We start from the raw sequence: 27524 nt of genomic DNA on the forward strand, positions 1-27524 counted from the left end.
ACAGAGGGGAAAGCAGGAACCAAAGGTTCTTGAAGGGACCTTCAGAGGGTGAAATACTGGGTTCTTAACTATGTCAGCCTGATACCACTAGACCAACTTCAGGTGTGCAGTATTTACCCAACCTGACAGATTATAGAAAATTGTTGTCCCTTTTTCAGAAGAGCCGTAGAAGTGGTCACCTCTAGAGGAGGTCTGGAAGGTATCTGCTGTTACAGAATCTTATACTTGTTCTTCACAGCATTCATCACGACCTTCATACAGATTATTTTTTGACATTGTTTGTTGAGTGTCTACCATGTGACCACCTTGCTTACCCCTGCATCCATAGCTTCATCACAAAGATTGGTTCCTAGTAGGTAATGTAAACGTTTGATGACTTAAGTCCTCAGGGGAGAGGGCAGAGGCTGTGGTTTTGGTTGCTATCTGATTTTTTTCATTGGTATCGTGAAGCGCTTCAAGGAAAAACAATGTCCTCAGCTCTCATTAAGTGTTTTCTGAAAGAACCCACATCTTACTCATTAGGAACTCTAGTAACTGACGCCACCTCAGGGGCTCCTTCGGGTTCCCTTCCTGAAAGGAAATAACGTGAACTCAACAGGCGGTCCAGGAAGACGGATTTTCTTTGATGTCACTTGCTGAGGGCTTTTAGAGTAACCTGTTAACGTTGTGGAGTGGGAGCTAAGTTTGTCGGCTCTTCTCTTTACTTATACTTTGAAATAGTTCTCAATGTGTGGTCCTGAACCAACCATGGGTATCGCTAGGAAACTTCCTGGAAATGCAAACCCTTGGACCGCAGCATAGACCCGATCCGTCAGACACTCTGGAAGCGAGATGCGGCAACCTGTTTTAATAGGTCTTCCAGGTGATCCTGAATCATGGCTAAGATCGAGAACTACGGTCGTAAACCAAACGAAGTCCACTAACGACCACCAGTCTACGTGGCCCCTGTGCTGGTGGGGTCCCTCACCCCCGACTACAGGTCGACGCCCAGGGCACGCCCACACGCCCGCCTGCCTGCTCCCTGGGTGCTCCCTCCCGCTATTCCCAGCGCCGTGAAACGCGCTTCACAGGACCTTCCTTAGGGTATCAGGTAAGACGACAGGGCAGTGTGTCCGTTAAGCGCCTCAAGGAAGCAGTCGCAGCCACTGCTCGATGGCGCCAGCACGACTCCCATCAGGGAGGCTGATGCTCCAAATGAGCTTGACTGTGCGTGTTGTCCTCTGGGGGACAAGGTGAGGCGCAGCTTCTGGGCGTGCAGCTGCTTTCCTCGGCGGCAGCTTCACGTCGCTACGGTAACAGGGGAATCCTGCCCGTGGCCGACAGGCCAGCCTCCTCCAAAACCAACCTCAGTCATCCAAGCGGCTACGGGAAGGGACGGTGCGCGGGAGACGCAGAAGACAACCAGGCGAGGAGGGCTGGCTGCGGCTGGGCGTGCTCGCCTCACTCCTCGCCTCGCGCCCTTGCACCGCTGTTTCTCTTCGGGAGCCTCCTCCAGCGTCCGCAGCCGGCCGCGCGCGGGGTCAGACGCGGCCCGAGGTCCGCTCGGAGCGGGAGGGGCCACCCGGCCGGGAGGGCCGCGCGGGGAAACCTCACACCGGGGAGGAGGCCCCCGCGCGGCGCGCACAGCCGACGGCGCGGCCCCGGAAGCGCGGCCCCGGAAGCGCGGCCCCTTCCGCCCGGACCTGGGCCCGAGGCCCCGCCCCCCCGCCGCGCGCAGGGAACGCTCGGCGCCCGCGTGGACCCCGCAGGCGCGTGGCGAGCGCGTCCCGGCCAATGAGGTGCCAGAGCCACCGCGCGGGGCGGGTCTGCGAGGCCGGCCAATCGCGCGGCCGCGCCCCCGGATGTGGTTGCGGGTCCCGCGTCCCCGCCCTGAGGTGGCGTGAGGGGGCGCGCACGTGGGGCCGCGGCCTGGAGCCGGGAGCAGCGGGGGCCGGGGGTGGGCTCGGCGTCTCGCGTGTGGGCGGGCGCGGAAGCCTCGTCCCTCTGGGTTTGGAGCGGGGGAGAAGTGAGCGTGGGTGTTCGTGGCGGAGCGAGTCCCGCCGCAGCGTCGCCGCCGGCGCGTGTGGGAGCCCGTCCGATGGTCCCTCCGCGGGCGAGTGGGACGGTCGGACGCCGGCAGCATGAACCTCCTGCCCAAAAGCGCCAAGGACTTCGGCTCCGTTGACTACTGGGAGAAGTTCTTCCAGCAGCGAGGGAAGAAGGCTTTCGAGTGGTATGGAAGCTACCTGGAGCTGTGCGGGGTGCTGCACAAGTACATCAAGCCCCGGGAGAAGGTGAGCGCGGCCTGGCGGCCTGGGTGTGCTCGGCCCCGGGCACCGAGCAGGGCGTCCGCGCTGGGCGCGTGCTGGGGCCCGGGCTCCCCGCACCACTCGGCCCACAGGAAGGTAAACGTGCCTGCTTCAGGGCTTTCAGAGAACAGACCTCCTGCCGCCAGCCCCTCCTCGAATCACTGATCCCCCTGGAAGAGGGATCCTTTGGGAGTCCGGGCGGGGATGGCCCCCTGGAGCCGTGGTGGGTGATTCTGTCCCTGTCCACCCTGTAGGGCAGATAGTGCCGGTGGCTGACGGACACGGGAGCCCGTTCACGGAACTGGTGTGGCGGCTTCCGGTTAGTATCTGCCTAACATGGCAATTATACGATTGTTATTAGATTTAAACTGCAAGTCCAAGTTTAGTAATTCGCATGAAGGAGGGAGTGACTTTTAAGTTTTTCTCTAAAAGGGTTTGGAAATAAACTACTTCTGTGAGGGCCTTCTGCTTCTCAGTGCAGTGGGGCTAGAACTCTTCAGTTTAGTGTTGCCAATGTTAGTTTTTGCCACTTTTCCTCTTGTGAGTCTTTGGTATCCTGTGGTTTATGTTAAATGTTTAGAGACCATGTTGTTAGAGGGCAAAAAAGACTGTATATGTACTGCTTGCCAATTTCTGTGGCAAAAAATAGCCACCACAGGCAGATTTCAAAATATGAGCGTGTCAGCCACATCACCATTTTTGTGTATATTTCCAGTTCTCAAGTGGGATCAAGCTCGTTACAGCACAGTGATGCCTTTATGGTTCGATTTGCACAGACTACAGTGCTAAGCATAGGACCTCATCATCTCTCTCTCTCTTTCTCTCCTTTAGCCCAGAAAAAAACGGAAAAAGGACAGGAAAAAGCAGCGGCCTGCTAACACTCCCAAGGACCTCTCAGCTGCCCCAGGGCAGTCCATTGTCAAGAGTTACCTGTGCTGTGAACACCACAAAGCAATGATTGCCGGCCTTGCCCTGCTGAGAAACCCGGAGCTGCTCTTAGGTGAGGGAAGTGCCCCTGCCCTCCACAGGAGGGGCCTGTAAGATTGCCGATGGATGCTGTGTCAGCTGGCTTGTGCTTCGAGCACAGCGATTAGAGACCAACAAATGCTCATACAGCAAAGCTTGCTTCTTCCCAGCCATCTCCCAAGTTAATTTAATAAACATTCAGTAACTTTTCCCTCAGCTCTAATTGTGATCTTGGAATGGCTGCGTGTGTGGATGTCTAAATTTTTTGTTTATTCATTTATTTAAAATATTAAGGTATAAAATATATTCAACGAGACACAACGTACACAGATTTTAAGTTGTTCAGTTTGATGAGTGTCTGCTTATGAGTCTACCCATAAGACTCATAAGAAACCAGATTAACCTTTAAAATCATGACTCCAAAAATGCCTTTGCATTTTAGAAGAATTTCTGGCTTTTCAGTCATGTGTTATAATTTGAGCACCAGATGCAATTCTTACTTGAATTTCTACTTAAATAAAAAAACCTATATTGTAGGCAGTACAGTCATAGCCTTATTACTAATAACAGGTTTGGCTCCAACTACAGTGGTAAAAAATACTCCTTTTTCTATCTAAGCTTGTAGCTGTTCACCTGAAGTCCTGAGTGTGTCTTACTGAAACACCCTGTATTTTTGGCCTGTATAGGTGCTGATGTGTGTCCCTAAAGTCTCAGTTCTTAGGTTTAATCCTCAGATATTAATCCTCTATTTAGTGTCTCCTTTGGGTGATTCTTGTTTCTTGACTTCTATCTTCCTGTGGTAGCTGAGGTTTCTCTTTACTTACAGCTAGGATTTGGGCCTTTGTTTTCCTGTGATTTCTGAAACTCACTCATGTATTGCTGTCGCTGGGCTGTGTCTGAGAGGGCAGTTGTGGCCTTTGAATTGAAAGCTGGGGAGAGGGCATTGCATCTCCACTGCTTTGTGATCTTGAGAGAGATGTTGGCTATCATCCCTCCCAGTTAGATTAAGGGGAATCTAATGCTTATGTTAGGGATGGTGATACGATGTCAGCTAAGTGCTTAGGGATCATTAAAGGTCTGTAATAGTAACATACTGGTTCAGCTTCTGGATCTAGTAAAGAAAGGATTGTGTAACTAGGGGTGAGTTTTCAGATGTCAGATTGGCTTCTACATTTCTGGGATGAGACAGAGAGGCTAGGCCTCTAAACTGTGTGTCCCCTGGGCAGAGCCAGTAATCCAACTTCCTCCTTTCCCCTCCCCAAGGATGGTATAAAACTGTCAGCAAGCAGATTGTCAAATGATACTGTATTCCTTTATTGCAGAGACCCCCCTGGCAATGTTGGTGGTAGGCCTGGGTGGGGGCAGCCTCCCCCTGTTTGTCCACGATCATTTCCCGAAGTCCTGCATTGATGCCGTGGAGATCGACCCCTCCATGTTGGACGTGGCCACTAGTGGTTTGGCTTCTCCCAGAGCGAGCGGATGAAGGTCCATATTGCAGATGGCCTGGACTATATTACCAGCCTGGCGGGACGAGAAGGTACTGCTATTGGAGACTTTGGAGAGGTCCTGAGGGAAGATTAATGCAAGGTTGTCAGGCCTGCAAGGGCCTCTAGAATTCATCTCTAAGACGGCAGCATTAGCATTGTCCCAGTCTTAGACCTGTAGATTTGTTTATTCCTTGGTTGATGTATTGATTCAGTGAATACAGGGTGCCGACCATGTGCTCAGCACTGTGCAAGGGGTTGGGCTACAGCAACAAGTGAAACAGTCCGTTTCTGCCCTTGTGGTGCTAACAGATCAGTGGGCCTTCCTCCTGATTCTTTTCTGACTCTGTGTTCTTGTCACTTCCTCATCCTCCCAAGAAACCTAAGGTCTGTAACGGGTGAGGAAGAGAGGAAGAAAAGTTGGGGTGTGTGTTGGAAGTGTTTTTTTCAGTCTTTCAGCTGGAGGTAAAGCCAGAGATGGAGCAAAACAGCGTTCATGTAGATCAGTGGTTGTAAAGCTGAGGAGCATCAGGCAGTGTCTGCAGACATGATTTTGGTGCTTGTAACCACAGGGTGAGGGTACTTCTGACAGTGAGTAGAGACCAAAGATCCTGTTAAACACCCTACAGTGCACAGGACAGCCACCCATGACAAAGAATTATCTGGCCCCAAATGTCAGTAGTGCTGAGGTTCAGGAACCCTGAGGTAGATGCTACTCCGTGGGGATGCTGATGGCCGTGCTGCTGCTGGAATTGAGACTCCATTTTGCTCTAATAATTCGTATCCCTGATTTATGACAAAAGACATATTAATGTTCTGCAACAGCTCTGTGATCCTTTTGCCACTTGATATGGAGGCTGAGGATGGTGCTTCCCGGAGCCTGAGCCCCTCAGTGAGAAGTCAGTCAGGTTGGTTCAGTCTTAAGTGGACCTGGCGAGCTCAGGCCACCCACCCCTCCTGGTCTGCCCATTCCATCGCTGATACTCTGGTTCTCACTGGATTAGGGCATCTCCCAGGAAAGGTGTGGCAAAGCAGGATGCCTGGGGTGAGTACCTTGGTGCTGGGGTGGACAGTTGGTGCAGAGATTTTAATTGCAAATTGAATTTAAGGATATCAAAGCTTCAGAGATTACCTCTGAGGCTGAGGCCAGTGTGGGGTCCCAGGCCCAACACAGCTAGTGCATGTGAAACATTGAAAAGTGCCCTAGGCTCATGGTAGGCTGTCAGTGGGTGACATGTTGCTGTATTGACAGCCGGTTGATGAGTTTTGAATAGTCTGGCAGTCACCTCTAACAACCACCTTCCAGATCATTGGAGGGTTCCTACAAATGTGGGCAGTGGTTGTTCTTGGACTTTGATAAGCTGACATGTTCTGCTCTCTTAAGAAACCCAAACAAGATCTGTGCTATGCCCTGTTATGGGCATGCATTAGTCCGAAGTCAGTATTTATGAATTCTTGAATAATTGGTATCATAGTCTCAAAGTTTGCTAAAAGTCAGTAACATTGTAGGCTTAAGCCTTGTAAAAACTTTTCATTATAGCAAAGAGCACATCCAATGCATCATCAGTTCTTTCTCATTTAGCAAAATCTTTCTTGAGCCAGCTATTGTTTGAGGACTAGAAAAGATACACTAACTAATTTGAGAACATTTTCTCCCATAGCCATTTGCAGAGTCAGCCCTTAAAGGCTTAGGCAGCTGCTTTGCTGCCTAGCAGTAGTTCTTAACTTTGCCTGATTTGGTAATTACTTGGGAGTTGAAGGAAAATACCAGAGGCTTCCTATCTCCTCTCTGACCTGTTCCTCCCACGCCAGGGTTTTTCACTCAGGTGGTCAGGAATGGAGCCCAGATTCTCAAAGTATTTTGAATATTCCCAGGTGACTAATGTTCTGCCTGGATTGAAAATTACTGATATAAATGGACTGTTAACCAAGTAGTAATCATGCTAGCATGGACCCTATGAATGTGTGTGCCTTTGGAAGGTGCTTTTATTTATTTTTTCAATTAATTTTTTTTAAGATTTCATTTATTTATTCATGAGAGATACACACACACAGAGAAAGAGAAAGGCAGAGACAGGCAGAGGGAGAAGCAGGCTACATTCAGGGAGCCCGACGTGGGAATCGATCCCAGTTCTCCAGCATCAGGCCCTGGGCCGAAGGCGGTGCTAAACCGCTGAGCCACCTGGGCTGCCCCTGGAAGGTGCTTTTAAATGCGGAGGAAAAGATCAGATAAAGGCCCTGTCTTTCATGTGAGGCGCTCACAGCAGAACCCTGATTGACCACGACTTTCCTGGACAGCGTACTTCGTGTCCTTATAGGCAAACGACAGTCTCCATGTCATCCTTCTGACTTAGCCACCTGTGGCCACCACAGGTCACAGGGAATATGGGGAGTAGGAATGTAAATGGTGGTAGACAAAGACTTGTTTGCTTCTCTTTCCCAGCACAGTCCTGCTACAGTGTCATCATGTTTGATGTAGACAGTAACGACCTAACACTGGGCGTGAGTTGTCCACCACCAGCTTTTGTGGACCAGCCTTTCCTGCAGAAGGTCAAAAGCATCTTGACTCCGGAAGGTAGGATGTACAAAAGGTTAGGGAGGGAGGAGAGGTGAGTCCTTTCAAAATTGTTTTCTTTTAAATGAAAAATGCACATGTCATAAGTGTGTAGCTCGATGAACTTTCCTGAATTGAAAACACCCATTGAACAGCATCAAACACAGAACATTTACAGCACGCCAGAAAGCCTACCTCTTAGCTCCTTCCAGTAACTCATCTTCCTCTTAAGGATAACTTCTATCCAAATTGTCAGTATAGCTTAGTTTTACCCATTTTTGTTTTTTATATAAATATAATCTTACAGAATGTATTCTTTGAGTGCTTTTTTCTTTCATTTGCATGATCTTTGTTTCATCCATAGTGTGTACGTTGTTTCTTTATCGTGTGGTGTAGTATTGGTTGTGTGACCTACCACATTCATTTTTGCATTCTGTAATGGGTATTTGAAGTGTTTCCTATTGGGGCTTTTATAAATAGTCCCTGCCCTGGTGGTGAAGTTCAGACTCCTCCATGTCTGCCCCCAAAAGGAATCTCTACATTTGGAAAGGTTGCTGCTTTCCATGAGCACGAGACACACATTCCTCCCAGCCCCTCAGAGCCTGCACCAATGACCTGGCCTTGATTGCGGTCCCTTCCCCCCACTCCCCTGACCTTCTGCAGTGTCTCAGGTGCGATAGCCCACCCTGGGACCCTCCGGGCTTGGGGAGTTCTGGTTGGTCTCCAAGTAGTTTCCCTGCTTCCCGTCCTGTAGGAGTCCACCAGCCCCCAACAAACCTTTTTCAGAGCACTATTTTCCATCCCACTGTGGACCTGCTGCCAGTGGGCCCCCGGCTTAACCAGTAATGAGGTCTCCTGGTGTGTCTTATCAATCACGGCCCCAAGTGGCGGTCTGGCTGTCCAGATGCCCTCCAGCTTTCCCTTAAGAGCGATTGTGCACACTGGAGGAGTTGGCATTTGGGATTTATCCACATGCCTTGTAGCCAGAACAGTGTGTTTCCCAGCGGCTTCTCCCAACACTTGCCCTCCTCCTGACCTCTGACTGCCCTGACTTGAGCAGCTGGTGTATATGCACAATGGGTCCTCTAGGCCTATGAATTTCTTGCTTATGTACTATCACCTGCTGATCCTTGTGGGTGTAGGGATCCCAGGTTCCAAAAGGCCTTTGAGGCAGCAGCTACATACAGGAGGCAGCCAGTCCCAAGTCAGATTGGCTGCCTGATGGGGTTACGGGCTTCACCACCACTCAGTAGTGCCTCTTGTATCTTACTGGAAGGTAGCACCACTGCTTAGCTGGGCCTTGGGTCTAGGCTCTAGCCCCAGCCCAGCTGGGCAGGCCACTTTTCACCAGCTCTGCCTTCTGGGGAAGTCTGAGCATTGATAGAGGATAAAGCTTGGAATGAGGCAGATGCCAAGGGCCCCAGATATCCCCCTTTCCTGAGCCAAACCTGTCTTGTCATTTTTCTCCTCTTAGCTTTTACCCTCTATGGGGCAGTCTGCAGCCTGTTAGCAAGTCTTCAGGGAACATCCCAGGCCCTAAAGTTCTGGATGATCCCTGGTGATTGAATGGACTCAGGGTGTGAAGAGCTTACACCGTGAAAAATATTTCTGAGCCTCCTTTTGTTATTGGGAACTTTTAAGTCCCCATTTAGACCAACTACTTGATTGGTTTCCTGGGCTCTTCCAACAGTCAAGGCTTTTAGGTGTCTCTATTGGAGGTTATTCTTTGTGACTTAGTCATACCTGCCCTTGCTTGGAAGTCCAGATTTTTCTAGCTCTGCCTTCAGTGGGAATTTTCATATTTTGAATGTTTGTGCTTGAAATTAAGCAGATTTTCCACACATCTGAAAGCAGGCACCAGTCACTGGCCTCTGCAGGCACTTTCCCTGTACTGGGTGCCTGGTGAGGGCCCAGTGTGTGCTTTGTCATCCCAGGGACTGGGGCTGTAACTTTGCTGGCCTTTGAGCATCTTAGTGAAGAGAACCATGTGCTCAGCCTCCCAAGATGGTAGGATCCCACACCCTAGAAACCATTATGAGGTATCCACCTTTTTTTTTTTTTTTTTTTTTTTTTAAGGTATCCACTTTAAACTTGAAACATTTGGTTCATGTTTGGACTGACTGCATGATTAGGTTTCCTGCCTCTTTGGTAATCTGTGCTCTTTGATGTGTCCTTTTGGAAGATACCCAGGTCATCTCACCAGACACAGCCCTGACATAGAGTTTAGAGTTTTCCTGCTTCAAGGGGAATGTTTACATTTTTTGACATTGTAATGGCCTGGGATAGAGCAAATGCCAGTATCTCCAAATAGCCTTCTTCATTCTTCAACCTTGCTCACCAGACACTGCCTTGTTTTAGGTCTTTCCCTATCCTGAGTTTGTACTATACTCTGACAGCTGGCCTTGGGCTGTCTGGCTACTCCAGGCCTTTGGAGCTTTGGCCAGATCTCAACCACCTGAATGTCATCAGGGTGAAGCAATCTCTCACCCAAAATATTTTAGCAGTGGATCTTTAAACTGGTAATAGTCCCATTTATATTTACTGTCTGATGGTATCCCAGGATCCTCCAGCAAGCAGGGCTCCTGGATATCTGTTATTGAAGGTTACCCAGGCCATCTTGTCTTGACAAGGAAGTCAGATTTTTATTTATTTTTTTCATGAGAGTCACAGAGAGAGAGGCAGAGACACAGGCAGAGGGAGAAGCAGGCTCCACATAGGGAGCCTGATGTGGAACTCGATCCCGTGACTATATTCCTCCAGTTTTACTTTTAGGAGTATGGTACTCATTTGTGTAGGTTAAACTGTGATAGGCAGATGCCATGTGCCCCTGTTAGCCCAACCTGTGTCCTGTCCTTTCACGGCACTTAGTCTGTCCCAGGTTTCTGGCTTCCCTGACTTAAGCAACTTGTGCATGCTAAATACATACCCTGTTTGCTGCCCTATGGCAGCTGGAACTCTCCAGGCCTATAGAGCTAGGGCCCATCTGCAACCACCTGCACTGAAGTGAACCCATCCACTGAAAATTATGTGGAGGCAGTTGCTGAAAAGGGTGGCTCTCAGTCCCTGCATAGACTGTCTGCTAGAGTCCCTGGCTTCTATGGCAGTCAGCGTTCTCAGGTGTCTTCTATTGGAGGATACCCCCCAATAACCCATCAGATTCAGCCCTGACAAGACAGTCCAGATTACTCTAGCTCTGCCTTTCGATGGTGGTATGCACATTTGTATAGGTTAGGTTGGAATTAGGCAGATACCTCATAACCCCAAGAGTCCTTTCCTACAACTTGGTCTTTTGGACCCTTACCCTGTTCTAGGTTCCTGGCTACCTCAACCTTTGGTTCTGACACATGCATAGCATGTATATTAGGCAGCAGTGACCCTTAAGAGATGTGGGTCGAGGGCCCATCCAGAACCATCTGCATTACTGCAAGGAAGGGAGCCCACACACTGAAAATCTCTGAGGTAGCTGCTGAAATGAGTGTAAAGCAGACTCCCTGTGGAGTTGCTTTTTGAGGGGACCCCAGGCTTCTCTAAGAACTTAGACTCCCGGGTGTCTCTTAATGAAGGATACCCTGTTCTTCCTGTTCATGCCTCTCTGTCATGAGACAGTTGAAAAAACTCCAGCTCTGCCATCGGGGGGACATCCCACAATGTGTAGATAAGGCTTTGTGATTAGGCTGATATTTGTACCTCAAGGAGCCTGGTCCTGTGACCTGGCCTCTTCAGCACTTGATCCATTCCAGGTTTCTGGCTGCCCTGACCTGCTTGGCCCATGGACATGCTGCCCACACTGTCAGCCTGTCTTGTGGATCTCTGGTCAAGTCCAACTACTACATAGCCTTCTGCATGGAGGAAACCCACCCACACCAAACCCTTCTTCGGGAGCAGCTGCAAATGGGAAACAGGCCCCCATAGACTGGCTGCCTCCTGGGATCCCAGGTGTCTCTTACTGGAGGATATCCTGGCCAGACTGCTTAGGCACTCCATGGCAGGCCATTTGAATAACCTTTAGGTTATTCCTCATTGGGCTTGTAGGACTTTCAGTTAGGCATCAACCTTGTCCTCTAAAAGTTTGCTCCTGTGCTCTGTTTCCAGACCCTCATCCTGTTGCAGATCCCTGGCTTCCCTGAATAGCATTGCATATGGATGTGCCCTATGCACACATTCAGCACGCTTTGGACAGTAGGGCCCTAGAATCAAAGAGAGCTAGGACCAGATCCAACCAGCTGCATAGCCTTCAGGAAGGAAGGAGTCCCTCCCCTAGTAATCACACTGAGGCAACAGATTGCTGATAGTCCCCATTTGCACTTGATACCTGATCAGGCTCTGGCTTCTCTAGCAAGCAGGACTCCCAAATGTCTCATACTAGGACATTCCCAAGTGTCACACCTGCCAGACACCAGCCCATACTGACAAAAGGAATGCAGTATGCTTTAATTCTGTCTTTAGGGGCAATATGTGTATTTGTATAGCTTGAGACTTAAAATTAAGCTCATTCTTTGTTCTTTACACATCTACACTTGTGTCAGCCTCTTGCCCCATGTTACAGTCCAGAAAGCTGACAACATATGTAGTCCTCAGCATATGTATACACAGTACACACCCCTGTAGCAGGCTGTGGGTGGCTAAGGCTGACCTGGGGAACTAGGGGCCACCTGCATGCTTCCAGTTTGGAGGGACCCCACCCCCAGAAATCACTGAGGCAGCAGCTGCAAATTGGCAATAGTCAGTCCCCATTTGGACTTCCTTCTTGATCCAGTCCTGGGCTTCTTTTGCAACCAGGGCTTTCAGGTATCTCTTATTGGAGGATACGTGAGCTACCTGCCCAGCCCACTCTGGCAAGATAGTCCAGTATCCACCTCTGCCTTCATGAGGAATATGTATATTTGTGTAGGCTTGCAGTTATGCCCAAACCTTACTCCATAAGAGCTTGATCCTATGATCTCACCTTTTCAGGCTCTTACTCTGGTCAAGATCCCTGGCATCCTTAAATGCTCTGCACCCACATGTACAGTACATACCTCTTCAGCAGGCCTTGGGCAGCTAGAATTCTCCACACTGGGGAAGCTAGGTCCAGGCCCCAACCAACTGCCTGGCTACCTAAATGAAGAGAGCCTACATTCTGAAAAATCACTCTGAGTTAGCAGCTGCAAACAGGTAGCATTCAGTCCTCATTAGACTTGCTGCCTGATTGGGCTAGGCTTTTCTAGCTTTCAGGGCTGCCAGGTGTCTCTTCTTAATGGCCCTTTCCTAGCAAGTCAGTTGGGTGACCTTGAGCTCTACTATCAGAGGAAATTCCTCATTGGGTAACTCAGGGCTTGTGATTATGTATATGCTTTGATCTTCAAGACCTTGCTCTAACCATAGCCAGACTTCCCCTGGGGTCTCTTATTGGCGAATGCACCAGACAACAACAGTCTGACACAACCTGACAAGGCAGTCTAATACACTCCAGTTTGGGGGAATGTGGACATTTGGCAGGAAGGGCTAGCTATTAGGCAAAGGCCTGTCCCCAGAGTCTGTTATGTGAACCAGCCTGTCCAGGTCCATGCCCAGTGGCCGCTTCAGAGTAATTTTAGGGGGCTGGGCTCCCCCCACCCTGAGACTGATTCACAGGAGCAGGATCTTGGGGATACAAGGTTATCTGCCTAATTCTAAAACCTTAACCTATACAAATGTCCATATTCCACTGGAGGAGTCATGATGGTTTTGCCAGATCAAGACTAGATAAATGGCCAGGGTATCCTCCAGTAAGAGACCCCTTGGGAGCCTTGATTGCTGGAGAAGCCTGGGACTTCACCAGGCAGCCAGTCCAAGTGGGAACTTATTGTCAGCACTTTAAAGCTGCCACCTTATAAAGATTTTTGAGCTGTGGGCCTCCTCCACCTTGAGTTGCCATCCAGTCTGAGCTCCCCTGGCAGACAAAGACCTGCTGACAGAGGGAGGACTGTGCATGCACAGATGGCACAGGTCAGGGGAACCAGGGATCTGGGAAAGGACAATGTCAGACAAGGCTGGGTGGCAAGATGGGGCTCTCAGGGGTACCTGGAATCTTCCTAATTCTGTGCCTTAATCTAAGCAAATGTGCTTAATTCCCCTGAAGGCAGAGATAGAGGAATCTGGACTGCCTGGATCTGATTTAGGCACACTGGCCATTGTATGCTCCAAGAAGAGACGCCTGGGAACCTTGATTGTTTAGAGAAACCCGGGACCCAATCTCACAACCAGTCCACATGGAAAATGTAGCTCATTTCAGCTTCTGCCTCACAGCGATTTTGGGAGTGGGGTGGGTTTCATCCACATTTGAAGGAATGCAGGTGTTGAGGATTGCCCCTTGCTCCACAGGCCTTGAGGGCCCCAGATGCCCATAGGTGGCTGACTGAGTTCCTTCTGTGGAGTACAGAGTTCAGGGTAGCCAGGTACCTGGAACAGGACAAGTGTACAGAGAGGTCAAGTAACAGTATAGGCTCCTTAGGGTTCAAGGTGCATGCTGAATTGTGGGCCCTATCTTCCCTATGAGGAATATCCCCTAAAGGCAGGCTGGAAGAATCTGGGCTGCTTTGCCAAGGTGGGGAGAGGGCGGCTGGCCAGAGTATACTCTAATTAGAGACACCTAGTAGCCTTAATTATTGGTGAAGCCTAGAATCCAATTCAGCAAGTCCAAATGGGGACTGACTGTCACCAATTTAAATCAGTCTCCATTTTGACTTGCTGCTTGATTGAGTCTTGGGTTTCTCCTCTTTTTTTTTTTTTTTTTTTTTTTTTTTAATTTATGATAGTCACAGAGAGAGAGAGGCAGAGACACAGGCAGAGGGAGAAGCAGGCTCCATGCACCGGGAGCCCGGCGTGGGTTTCGATCCCGGGTCTCCAGGATCGCGCCCTGGGCCAAAGGCAGGCGCCAAACCGCTGCGCCACCCAGGGATCCCTGGGTTTCTCCTCTTGAAGGGTACCTCTGCAAGTCTCCCCAGCCCCTTCGTAGGAAGGCAGTTGAGTACTCTGGACCTTTGCCTTCAGGAGGGAATATTACCATTGAGCAGGTTACCGCTAGAGGTTAGACATATGTATTGACTTCTCCCTCCCCACCTTCATCTGCCTCTGCCCCCACTGCCCTGCTCCCATGACCTGGCTCTTCAGAGCCTTGCCCTCTTCCAGATTCCTATCACCTCTGAACTGCACTTCATGTGCATATGTTGCAAGCACCCCTGTAGCAGGCCTTAGGAAGCTGGATCCCTTATAAGGGTTTTCAAAGATGTTGATAATTCAGAACTCTTGCACACTATTGGTGGGAACATAAAATGTGGCAACCACTATGGAAAACAATAGGGGTTCCTCAAAAAATTAATGATAGAATTACCCTATAATCAAGGTCCCATTTCTGGGTATATAGCCTAAAGAATTGAAAGCAGTACCTCAAAGAGGTATTTGCACACCCATGTTCATAGCAGTACTATTCGCAATAGCTAAGAGGTGGGGCAGCCCAAAAAAATGCTGATGGATGAATGCATAACGAAAATGCAGTCTATACATATAGTAGAATGCTAATCAACCTTTATTTTTTTTCAAATTCTTTAAAAAGAATGAGATCTTGACATACATACGGTACAACAGGGATAATCTTTGACGATATTGTGCTAAGTGAAATGCCAGTCACAAAAAGACAAATACCATATGATTCCACTTGTATGGGATATCCGAAGTAGTCAAGGTCATAGGAATAGAAAGTGGAGTTGTCATTGCCCAGGTTTTGGGAGAGGGTAAAATGGGAGTTGTTCAGTAGCTAAGGGGTTTCAGTTTTATATGAAAAAGCTCTAGAGATCTGTTGCACAGTAATATGGATATTGCCAACATGAGTGAATTATGCACTTTAAAATGGTTAAGACGGAGGGTACCTGGCTGGCTCAGTGGGTAGAGCATGCGACTCTTGATCCCAGGGTTGTGAGTTTGAGCCCCACACTGGATGCAGAGTTTACTTAAAAAATCTTTTAAAAATAGGGATCCCTGGGTAGCTCAGCTGTTTGGCGCCTGCCTTCTGCTCAGGGAGTGATCCTGGAGTCCTGGGGTCGAGTCCCACATCAGGCTCCCTGCATGGAGCCTGCTTCTCCCTCTGCCTATGTCTCTACCTCACTCTCTCTCTGTGTGTATCTCATGAATAAATAAATCTTTAAAAACTAAAAATAAATAATAAAAAATCAGGAAATTTAAAAATACATATTTTTAAAATGCTAAACTTTCCTGTGCCTAACAGCCTTTATTCTGCTGTTCTTCTGGCCTGGAATACTCTTTCTCTTGCTTTTTTTCATGACTGTTTCCTTTTATACTTCTGATTTTAGCCTAAATGTTACCTCCCCAGAGACATCCTAGATTCTGACAACCCCATCTTTTCAGATAGGTTCGCCTTGAATCTCATTCTCAGCCATTTGTTTGTTCTTTTCTGAACAACATATATCTGCCTTTCTTTCCTGCTGTATTTTTTTTAAAACTTTATTCATGAGAGAGGCAGAGACACAGGCAGAGGGAGAAGCAGGCTCCCTGTGTGGGAGCCCAGTGTGGGACTCAATCCCAGGACCCAGTATCACGACCTGAGCTGAAGGCAGATGCTCAACCACTGAGCCCGCCCAGGTGCCCCATCCAGCTGTATTATAAAGTCTGAAGACAGTAACTATGCTTATGTTTAAGGCAAACATCAAGTTTAGTAAGAGATATACAATAAATGTCTAGTATACTTTATTGTGAGTGAAAAAATGAGTCTGCGTAAACTGGGAATAATAACATTTGCCTCATGGTGTTGCTATGAGAATCAGGTGCAGTAACATATATGGCAGAGGACCTGGCACATAATAAGAACTCTAGTTTTAGGAACAGACATTTTTATTGTACTGGATAACCTTTCAAGTCCAATCCAACTCCACAATTCTCAGAAATGGTACAAGGGTCCTTTGCAAAGCAGAGCTATGTGCATGTTAGTAAGCAAAATACCAGTGTTCTAGTTAGTAAGAGCAACCTTACCAACAAGCAGGACCTTCCATGCCTGGGACAGATTGGTACAGAAGTAGTTGTTTATTCTTTGCTCAGAACTTCCAGTACCCTTGGGGCTATCCATGCCTTATAGAAGAGGATGGAATGCTTAAAGCAGGAGTTCCAAATCTGGGGACTATTGAGGACCTGTGGTTAGAATTCAGAGGGTCTGTGAACTTGGATGGGAAAAAAAAATTACATCTTTATCTTCACTAAATTCTAGCAGAAATTTAGCATTTCCTTCAACTATAAATGGAGACCCCTCTCCACAAAAAAAAAAAAAAAAAAAAAAAAAAAACCGTCAGTAGTAGTAGCTGTACCTGTGATTTTATTACCAATTGGAATCACTAAGATTTTTGTATCACATTGCACTTATAGATAACCTTGAAATATTGTTTACACTCCTTACTAATTCAAAATCTTGGTAGATGTTAGGTCTAACATTAGATTTTGTTATTTAATGAGTTAATAAAAGCACATATCTTAGTGGTATCTTGTTTTTAAAATACTTTATAACATTGTAAGTTGCCTTCCTTTGCAGTTCTGTATATTTTATTTTGATGCATTTAGAAATGTTATTCACCTAGACTTCACCAGACTGGCAGAGGTTCTTGGTACACAATGCTCGTCCCTGAACAGGAGTGTTGTGAAGGTTTCTTCATGTTCGTGACAATTTTTACTATACTTTTGATACTGTCTTGAATCTACCTAAAGAATAAACCAGAAAGGCCGGCATGGTCCTTAGAGAAGACCTGACAACATTCTTTTAAAAACAATATTGTTAGAGAAAGATTTATTATAAAAAAAAAAAGAAGAAAGATTTATTATTTCACTTCAAGTTTTCATGCTCTGAAGAAAGTTTAAAATATATCTATTGAAGATGCACATAGCATCTTCATGATGATGAAATCATCCCATTCCTTTTAAACAACTGCCCATATATACTTGTGCCCATAGCATGTAAAGCAGAGAGCTATGATTTGTGTTATCACTTCAGCTCAGTGAAGTGTGACTCAACTTTTCATGGATTGTGTCTTAAGCTTTGAAACGATGTGAGCAGTAATGCAGAATCTTCTTTGCTTAAAAAAGAAAAAGATTATAAATGAAAAAATAAAAATATTCACAACTCTAATAAAGGAAAATAGGAATGATAAATGTGTATATATCACACATATAAAGGTTTAGATACAGCATATATATATATATATGTAAATAAAAAGTAAAAGTAAAAGTAGATTCTTCTTTATTTTTCAACTGAATCTGTAATATATGGCAAAGGGAGAGCTCATTCAAGTATCTCTGATTAAATGTGCCTTCATTGCCAAAAGAAACCAGGATCCTCTTCTCACGCTTGCTCACCCTCGGGTCAGAGCCTATGAAGAGTAATGAGTTCTGATTACCAAAGTGTATCTGAGAGGACCTAGGAAACTCTTTTAGAAAACCCTCTATTTTCTTGCATAATCACTGGCAAATGAGTTTATCCCTTTACAGTACTTTTAAGAGTGGCTTATATATAGTTCCACTTTCAGGTATGATGGAGTAAATGGACACAGACCATTGCTCCCTCTAAAAATAAATAGAAAAGCCAGAAACATCTCTTAAAGCAATCAGAGAACTGTTTAAGTGAAGCAATAAAACTGGAAGGGCCAAGATTCCAGAGAAGGAACTGCAAAAAGATGAGCTGACCTCTTCCAGCTGCTTTTTCCCTGGAGGCATTCTGGGTACAAGGAAAGATCTTTGAGCAGCTGGCCTTTGCCTAGGCCAAGGACCATTGTTGGGGAACAAGATAATCAGTCAAACCAGTTATACTGCCTTTGGGTCTCCAAGGACTGGAAAGACAAAACTGCAGTCTTAAAGGGCCAGGATCTCAGAAATAAGGGAAATAGTGGGGAGTTGGGGGACTCAGTTTTCTCCTCAAAATGTTGCTGAATTCTAAAACTATTTTGGGGTAGGAGGCCGAAATGATAAAACAACTGTTTTTCAGAGGCTTTTGCTTCTCATCTTTATCAGCAGAGATGAGAGTGAATCTTCTTTCAAGAAGGATACTATCACAGATACAATCAGTATTTCTTACACAATAATTTATAGTTAATTTTTAATATGAGTTTTATGACCAAAAACCAAGAGAAAAGTAGACAATAGAAGCCAGCCCATAGGGTAATCCAGGATTAGGTAAAAGACAAGGACTCTGATTAAAATGTTCAAAAAAATAGATGAAACATGGATAATTTCACCAGAGAATTAGAATCTCTTTTTTTATGGAAATTCTGGAACCAAAAATCCAATAACTGAAGTTAAGAGTAGCCTAGGAAATCAGGAAGCAGATGGGGAGATGTGTCTGTGCACATGAATGCTGATGTTGACTCAGGACATGCCTTAGTTGCATCCCTGGAGCCCTATTGTCGGTGCCACAACCTTAAGATCTAGTGTGGACTCAAAGGATTTGTATGCACATTTAAAAAAACCAAGATTTTAAAATGTAAGTTCATACATTTGTCTTCAAGAGCATTCTCTCAGGGGACACCTGGGTGGCTCAGCAGTTGAACATTTGCCCAGGATACCAGGATCAAGTCCCACATCAGGGCTCACCGTGGGGGAGCCTGCTTCTCCCTCTGCCTAGGTCTCTGCCTCTCTCTGGGTCTCTCATGAATAAATGAAGAAAATCTTAAAAAAAAAAAACAACAACTATTCTCTTGGGGCACCTGGCTGACTCCGTTGGAAGAGTATGTTGCTGTTAATCTCAGGGTCATGAGTTTGAGCCCCATGTTAGGTGTAGAGATTACATAAATAAAGCTTTTTTTAAAAAAAAAAAAAAAGGTATAAGTTCTGTGTTGAAGTAAATAGGTTCTAGAACATAAAGATGAATTCTATTTTTGAGAATAATTTCTCAGGAATTCTCCAGAATAATTCTAAGCACAGGTATGTTTTTAAGTTTACTATCATGACATTTTAGAAAATAATTGGAAAACTTGTTATTCTGTCTATAAAGGATGGCAGGGGTGGTTCAGTGATTGCCAAAAAAATTTCTTAAAATCATTCCATAGAGATGGTTATCATTGGGTTTGATGCCAGACAGATATCCTATAATCTCATGCTGTGTTTCAGACCTGGGCCTGCTTAACCTTAAAGATATAATCTAAGCTGATATGAATTTAGAGTCACAGAGAAGATGCTGTGAATTTTTTTTGGTTAATTCTTTTTTTTTTTTTTTCCCTTCTGTGGGGAGACTTGGATGCTTAGTAAACTCAAAACAACATAACCAAGGCCAGAAGGAAAACTGATATATTATTAATGTTAAAAATAGACAAGCAGTCTACCACAGCATAGAGAAGATCGGATAAAGTAAGATACAAGGATAAAGTGTCTCCAAGAAATGCATTATGAAATTCAAATGCAACCTCAGATATAGTGCTGAGCTGAAATGACTGTGGAATCCCAAAATAAATATTTATTTAAATATTTAAAGGCAATGGTACTGACTGAGGTCTAAAATAATCAAGCTATTTCCTTTAATTTCATTTTATTTTTATAGGTCACAAATTTCCACTGCTCATATTCTTTTTACCCCTCCTGTTATCTTGAAATGCCAAAAGAAAATCAATGCCAAATAGGCCAAACTCTTGCAAGTCAATCTGTAATAATAATGAAGCTGTTCAGAGAAAAGCAAATCTATAAAAATGGAAGAATTCTATATTGTTTATAAGGTGACCAAAAGAATGTGTAAATACTATTTTACTAAGAGCTTGTGATAATCTTAGAGACAATAAGGAGGGAGAGATTAGTCCTCCTCTTTTGCTGCCTGGGAAATGAAACCAGTATTGAAAGTAAGTAAGTTGAAGGTCATTAGGCAAGCAGAGTGCTTCCAGGATTCCCATGCCCTGGAAAGGCTAAAACCTTTTCTCTTACTATCACTTCTCTTATTTTCTTTCTTTTGTCTTTTCTGCTCATTCAAAAGCAAGCTTTAACAAGCATGATCTAGTCAATACATTTATTGTGTGCAAGGTATGATGGAGGATATAAAGGAATCTAAGACCACATCCTTGATTTAAAGGAGCAGTCAAAATCATGATTCTAGCCTGGATCTTCTCAGCTGCTGAGCCATCTTTTTGTTCACTGTGTTGCCACGTTCCAAACATTCTTCATTTTCTTTATACTCCCAACTCTAGCACTGCTCACTTGACCCTTCACCTAAGACCTTGCTTAATGGGCCCTTGGGTGGCTCAGTTGGTTAAATGTTTGCCTTCGGCTCAGGTCAGGATCCTGGGGTCCTGGCATTAAGCCCCACATTGGGCTGCCTGCTCATTGGGGACTCTGCTTCTCCCCCTGCTCATGCTCTCTCAAAAAGATAAAATCCTAAAACAAAACAAACAAACAAAAAAAACACACAAAACCTTGCTTGGATTTTACTGACCATTTTGAGGTTATCTTGTGAATTTCCCTAATTTCTCTCTTTTCCACTTTAAAATCGCTCTATATCATCAGTCACTTCCTTTTGTCTTGCCTCCAAAAAAAGGATTCTGTCCATCCTGCACAGAACTCATCTCTGGTGCCCTCCCAACCCTGATCCTCATACTTCTGCAGGGATATCACCCATCCTTGTTTCTTTTTTGATTTGCATTTCAGTGTCTCATCCTGGCTCCTTACTTCCCATTCCTAAGTGTACTTGATTATTTCTGATAGTACCTTGATCTTACTTGTGCTCAAACTGCAACTTAATGTGTCATTTCCTTTTACAATTAAATTCCTTTATTTTTTATTATTTTATTTATTTGCTCATGAGAGGCACAGACACAGACAGAGGGAGAAGTAGGCTCTATGCAGAGATTTTTATTTTTATTTATTTTTATTTATTTGTAAAGTGGAATCTATAATCTGCAATTCCACTAAAAAATAACTCTTACAGTATGGATCCCACATCCATAATGTTACTGAAATACTACTTGAAGATCAATAATGGTCTGTGAGGCAACAGATCTAATGGCTTTTTCTAGCCTTCATTCCCACCTTCCTCCACCCCCACCAATTTCTCTGTAGTTTTTTTTTTTAATTACTATTTTTAAAGAGTTAAAAGTTTTTTTTAAGTTATTTTTTAGTAATCTCTATACTCAACATTTGGCTCCAACTCATGACCCCAAGATTAAGAGTCAAATGCTCTTCTGATGGAGCCAGCCACATACCTCTGAAGTTTTTGATGTTAATAACCATTCCTCTTTCTTTAATACTGCTGTCTTCATTGTTATGTCTACTGCTCTGTCTGCTTTAAAAAAAAAATCTTTTTTTTTTTTTTTTTTTAAGTAAACTATCCCAATGTGGGTCTTGAACTCACCACTTCAAGATCCAGAGTCACTTGTTCTGACAGAGTCAGCCAAATGCCCCACTCTGACCACTTCTTATTGGCTGTTTTCCTCATCCTATGTAAACCCCACTCTCTTAAGTGCCCTTTTCCTTACATACGCTTTTCCTTGGATTCTTCTTCATAGAGATGTAGTTGAAGCTGAGGATTCCCATGCCCTGGGAATGCTGAAAGAAACTGCCTAATTTCTATTATAAGGGCAAATCATGCAGCCCATTTTGATAAAATATTGATTTTACCTTAAACTTGCAGCTCTGCAGTATTTACTAATGTGCTCAGCTTAACTATTTAGCCTTCAACAGGTTACACAATTCATCTCAGAACTTTGGTTTCAAAAAAAAAATAAAAATAAAATAAAATAAAAAAAAGAACTTTGGTTTCCACATAGTAAAATGAGGAAAATGACACTTGTTACCAGAGTGTTGTTTTGCAGAAATAACATATGCTAATCATTAAGCATAGTGCTTTTAAAAGTAGGCATTTAGGGGCACCTTGTGGTGGCTTAGTTGGTTAAGCATCTGATCCTTTGTTTTGCTCAGGTTGTGATCTTAGGGTTGTGGGATGAGCCCTGTGTCAGGCTCCACACTTAGTGGGGAGTTGCTTGAGATTCTCCCTCTCCCTTTCCCCCTCCCCGCCCCCCCATTCATATGTGCTTTCTATGTCTCAAATAAAGAAAATCTTTAAATAAATAAAAGTAGGGGCATCTGGGTTGCTCAGTGGTTAAGCATCTGCCTTGGGCTCAGGTGGTGATCCTGGAGACCCGGGATCAAGTCCGTCATCAGGCTTCCTGCATGGAGCCTGCTTCTTCCTCTGCCTGTGTCTCTGCCTCTCTCTCTCTCTCATGAATAAATAAATAAAATCTTAAAATATATATATATAAAATAAATAAAAGTAGGCATTTAATAAATGATAGCCATTTTTTAAAAAGATTTTTTTATTTATTTATTAGAGACACACAGAGAGAGAGAGAGAGAGGCAGAGATACAGGCAGAGGGAGAAAGAAGCAGGCTCCATGCAGGGAGCCTGACGTGGGACTTGATCCTGGGTCTCCAGGATCATGCCCTGGGCTGAAGGCGGCGCTAAACCGCTGAGCCACCAGGGCTGCCCAATGATAGCCATTTTTAACTTTCAGAGAAGTTGTAAATGAATTTATAACACAATTAGAGCATATTCCTGCATAGGCTTCTCTGTTGTTGCCATCTTTGAAGGAGGCAATTTCTCAAAGATAAAATTCTTACAGGTCATATCAATAAATAAGAGGAGAGGAAAAAAGCATCTCTCTGTGTCTGTCTTAAAATGTCACATCTAAAATTCCATGAGGGAAGCACAGAGGACATTCCCATTTTATTGCATATTTTTTTTAAACATTTCTTTTTTTTTTTTTTAATTTTTATTTATTTATGATAGTCACACAGAGAGAGAGAGAGAGGCAGAAACACAGGCAGAGGGAGAAGCAGGCTCCATGCATCGGGAGCCCGACGTGGGATTCGATCCTGGGTCTCCAGGATTGCGCCCTGGGCCAAAGGCAGGCGCTAAACCACTGCGCTACCCAGGGATCCCTTATTGCATATTTTTAACAAAAAATAAAACTACAATAGAATCTGCCTTAAATAACCAGACTCCAGGGGCACCTGGGTGGCTCACTGCTTGAACATCTGCGTTCAGCTCAGGTTGTGATCCTGGGGTCCTGGGATGAGTCCCACATCAAGTGGATGCTTTATTAGAAAATAATATTGTATCAATGTTAAATTTTTTTAATTGAATTGTAGTTATGAAAAGAAATATTCTGTTCTTAGGAAATACCCATTGAAGTATTGAGGGATAAAGAGGCACAATGTCTATAACTCATATAATTGGGTGAGGCAAGAGGTGGGAGAAGATCTATATTTAGAGAGAATAAAACAAATGAAGTGTAAACCCCCTTGAGTTAAGTCATGTACACTCTGGCCCTGTTTCTTCAGCAGTTTGGAGGAAGACTGGCCTGAACTATGTCTGTATTATTCATGTTGTGAGTCATGAAATTCAATTAGGAGTTGAGATTGGCATTAGGAAAAAAAAATTAATAATCAGTGAATCTGGATAAAGGATTTGCAAGAGTTTTTTGTGCTTATTCATAAGTCTGAGATTCTTTCAAAATCAAAAATAAGTTACTTAACTATATTTACACAATATGAGACTGAGCACAAGGGGCTAATAGGTTAGTTAAATGATACAACTGTGTACTTCCGGGATCCCTGGGTGGCGCAGCGGTTTGGCGCCTGCCTTTGGCCCAGGGCGCGATCCTGGAGTCCCGGGATCGAGTCCCACGTCGGGCTCCCGGTGCATGGAGCCTGCTTCTCTCTCTGCCTGTGTCTCTGCCTCTCTCTCTCTCTCTGTGTGACTATCATAAGTAAATAAAAATTTAAAAAAAAAAAAAAAACTGTGTACTTCCTCACCAAAACAGTTGAGCTATATGCTTATCAAGCGTCAATTTGTATTTTTTTAAGTAAACTCTATGCCCTTCGTGGGGCTTGAACTTACAACCTTGAGATCAGGAATTGCAGCTGAGCCAGCCAGGTGCCCCTAGAATCAATTTGTATTTGTGTAACATAAATATTTATATCTCTTACTATACTTACGGAGTTTAATATTCAAACTAATGAAATACAAATAGAAAGTTGTCTTTATGAAAACTAAATTGAAGGTAAACTGAAGTTAGTGTAGAATTCGATGTAGGTAAGAAAAATTTGTAAAACTTTAGGGGAAAAATTGTACAAAATATAGACTGACTTGGGACTCAAACTTCTTCAAAGGTGTCTTTTTAACGTTCTTATTGTACTTTGAAAAAAGTGAAACTGAAAACTGTAAACAGTTTAAACAGTGCAATTATAATAAAGACACTCACTGCCTTTTAAAATGATCTTTACCACTTTAACCAACTTTATAAATTAACCAATAACTAGTCCCAATTTCAGTGGGAAAGAGAATCTCTACTGTATTTTTTTTAACTGAAAAAATGATACACATGGTAAAATATTCAAGTGGTACAAAATACCACACAAGGAGGAAAGATTTCCTTTCTGTATTAATCTGCTGGGGTTCTTATAACAAAATACCACAGACCAGATGGCTTAAACAATATAAATTTTCTCAGTTCTAGAGGCTAGGTGTCCGAAGATCAGGGTGCCATCAGGATTGGTTTCTGGTGGGACCTCCCTGACTTGTAGAAGGCCACTTTTTCATAGTGGCCACACATAATGGATACCAGCCCTATCCGAATAGGGCCTCACCCTTATGACCAACTGCATTTAAACTTAACCTATAGTCTTCACATACAGTCGCATTGTGGGTCAGGGCTTCAACATATGAATTGGGAGGGATGGGGAGGACACAATTCAGTCTGTAACATCTTCCATACTAAATTCCCAGCCCTTCTGGGTTTTTGTTTTTTGTTTTTGTTATGTGATGCTCACATGGAAGCAGAGTCTACATATTCTTCTTGCTTTTTTCCCCAATAACAGAGAGAGATACTCCAAGTCAATGCAGGTAGGTCTACTTCATTTTAGTGGCTGTATACTGTTCCACTGAATAAATATACCAAACTTATTTCCTGTTGCTGAACAGTTAAAGTTTTTTTTTTCCAGTCTTGTTAACAAAATCCTTTAAAGAAAATTCTTAGAAAATGCCTTTATACATTTTGTGTAAGTTTATATAATGGGATAAATTTTAGAAGTGGAATTGTTAAGTCAAATGGACTTCGTATAAATTATTTTTTTAAGATTTTATTTATTCATAAGAGAGAGGTGGGGGGAGGGGCAGAGACATAGAGGGAGAAACAGGCGCCATGCAGGAAGCCTGATGCGGGACTCAATCCTGGGTCTTCAGGATCATACCTTGGGCTGAAGGTGGCGCTAAACCTTTGAGCCACCCGGGCTGCCCTTCGTATAAATTTTTAACATGTATTGTCACCCTGAACTTTAAAAAATTTGTACCAATTTATATTTCCACCAACAATGTTTAAGAAAGCTTGTTCTTCCCACCTCCTTAGCCTCCCACTCCACAATACCACATGCACATATCTCCAGCACTCTTTGCCATTGAGCTAGCAAAAGGATGGAAGTTTCAAATTAGACTCAGAAATCAGAGATCTTAGCTAATTTCAAGTTTCACTAGTTTCAAAGACACCAGTAACCAAGAGGCACAGACAAAACAGGGAGAAGCCCAGGACTCTCTGTGCTGCTTCGCAGGTCTTTCTTCCTGCTTTGGATGCACCTCTGCCCAAGATAATAGATGTGGTTTCTAAATTAGGTATGTGGTCACCTCATTTACACAGAAGGAACCAACTCAATCATGAAACACCGCTCCATTACAAGCTAAGTTATATACCTTACATGATATTTTCCAGTCAGGCACCTCAACTCTACAGATTCCTGCTCTATTTACTATAAAACAGACACAGCCTGGGGCTATCCTGCAAAAGGAATTCTACAGATACGCACTCTCCTACTAGGAAGTACTAATTTGTTTGCCAGCAAGTCTGTTATTAACCATATTTCTAAGAATCACATGCTTGCTTGCTTTGGACTATTCCTCTCTAAGGGAAATAATGGATTGCAGATCTACTGCTTAACTCCTTCCTTCCTGGTCACTGATAGATGAAAAATGGTATTTTGATTTACACTTTACACTTGGATGTTGAACAGTTGTTCACATGCTTTTAATTGATTTGTATTTTTTTTTCTGCCTTACGGAACAGAGACAATAGCAACAAAATACTGAAACCTGAGAACTAGATGAATCAGTGAGTTACTTTAGCAGACTTGAGAAACAAGAATCCTAAGCAGGCCATGAAGCAACCTGACTTACACAGCTAAACCCTGCATAAGGCTCAGGAATTGGAAGTGCTAGGTAACTCTTGAGCATGATGTTAGCCCAAAACAGGAGGAATGATAGAAAGTTTAAAGATCTTTTTAAATTTTCATTTAAATTCAATTAGTTAAATAAAATGTATTATTGTTTCAGAGGTAGAGGTCAGTGATTCATCCGTCTCATATAACACCCAGTGCTCATTATATCACGTGCCCTCCTTAATGCCCATCATCCAGTTATCCCATCCTCCCACTCCTCTCCCCTCCAGCAACTCTGTTTGTTTCCTATGATTAAGAGTCTCCTATGATTTGTCTCCCTCTCTGATTTCGTCTTATTTTTTCCTCTCTTCCCCTATGATTAGAAAGTTTAAGAATCAGATGCTCAGAATCCCTTCTCCAATCCAGCAGAAGCCCAGAGATTTAGTATTAGAGGAGGGTAAAACAAAAGATCTCTGGATAGAAGGCTATCAGGCCCAGTTAAGGCTAAAGGTATGATGTTGAAAGAAATTATAATTAGAGGACCAACCAAATAGTCCAAGTCGATGAGACTGGAACCCTATTCTGACCCTACATCCAGTGCTGTTTGTATTCTTTCAGCTTAGTGGTATATGATTCATAGTAACTGTAAAATGACATTTGTAAGCTTTCTAGTATCTTGGGTATAGTCAAAGGGACTTTGTTCAGGTGATTAAGGAGTGGGGCTAACGCTACCCCTCCCCTAAGCAATCATACCAAAATGGTTGGTAGAACTAAAGAATTAGGGTTGAAACAAAACCAAAAAGGGGCACCCCAGGGGCTCAGTCCATTAAATATCTGACTCTTGATTTCAATTTAGGTCATGATCTCAGGGTCCTGAGATTGATCCCCCACCTCTGCTGGCTCCCAGCATGGCTAGGGGAGTCTGCTTGAAATTCCCTCCCTCTCCCCACTCAAGGGTGCGTGCTCTCAAATAAATCTTTAAAAAAGGATTAAGTCATAGAAGCTATGCAGTGAGATGCCCCTACAGCTCAATAATCATAT

The 27524-nt window shown here is 44.3% G+C and overlaps 1 pseudogene; it reads left to right on the plus strand.

Moving 5' to 3' along the window:
* The first annotated feature begins 1843 nt into the window (after nucleotides 1-1843).
* On the plus strand, nucleotides 1844-26657 carry LOC112648615 (eEF1A lysine and N-terminal methyltransferase-like; annotated as a pseudogene).
* The last annotated feature ends 867 nt before the right edge of the window (nucleotides 26658-27524 follow it).

Source organism: Canis lupus, chromosome 7 (genome assembly GCF_003254725.2).
Source record: "Canis lupus dingo isolate Sandy chromosome 7, ASM325472v2, whole genome shotgun sequence".
Classification (NCBI taxonomy): Eukaryota; Metazoa; Chordata; class Mammalia; order Carnivora; family Canidae; genus Canis; species Canis lupus.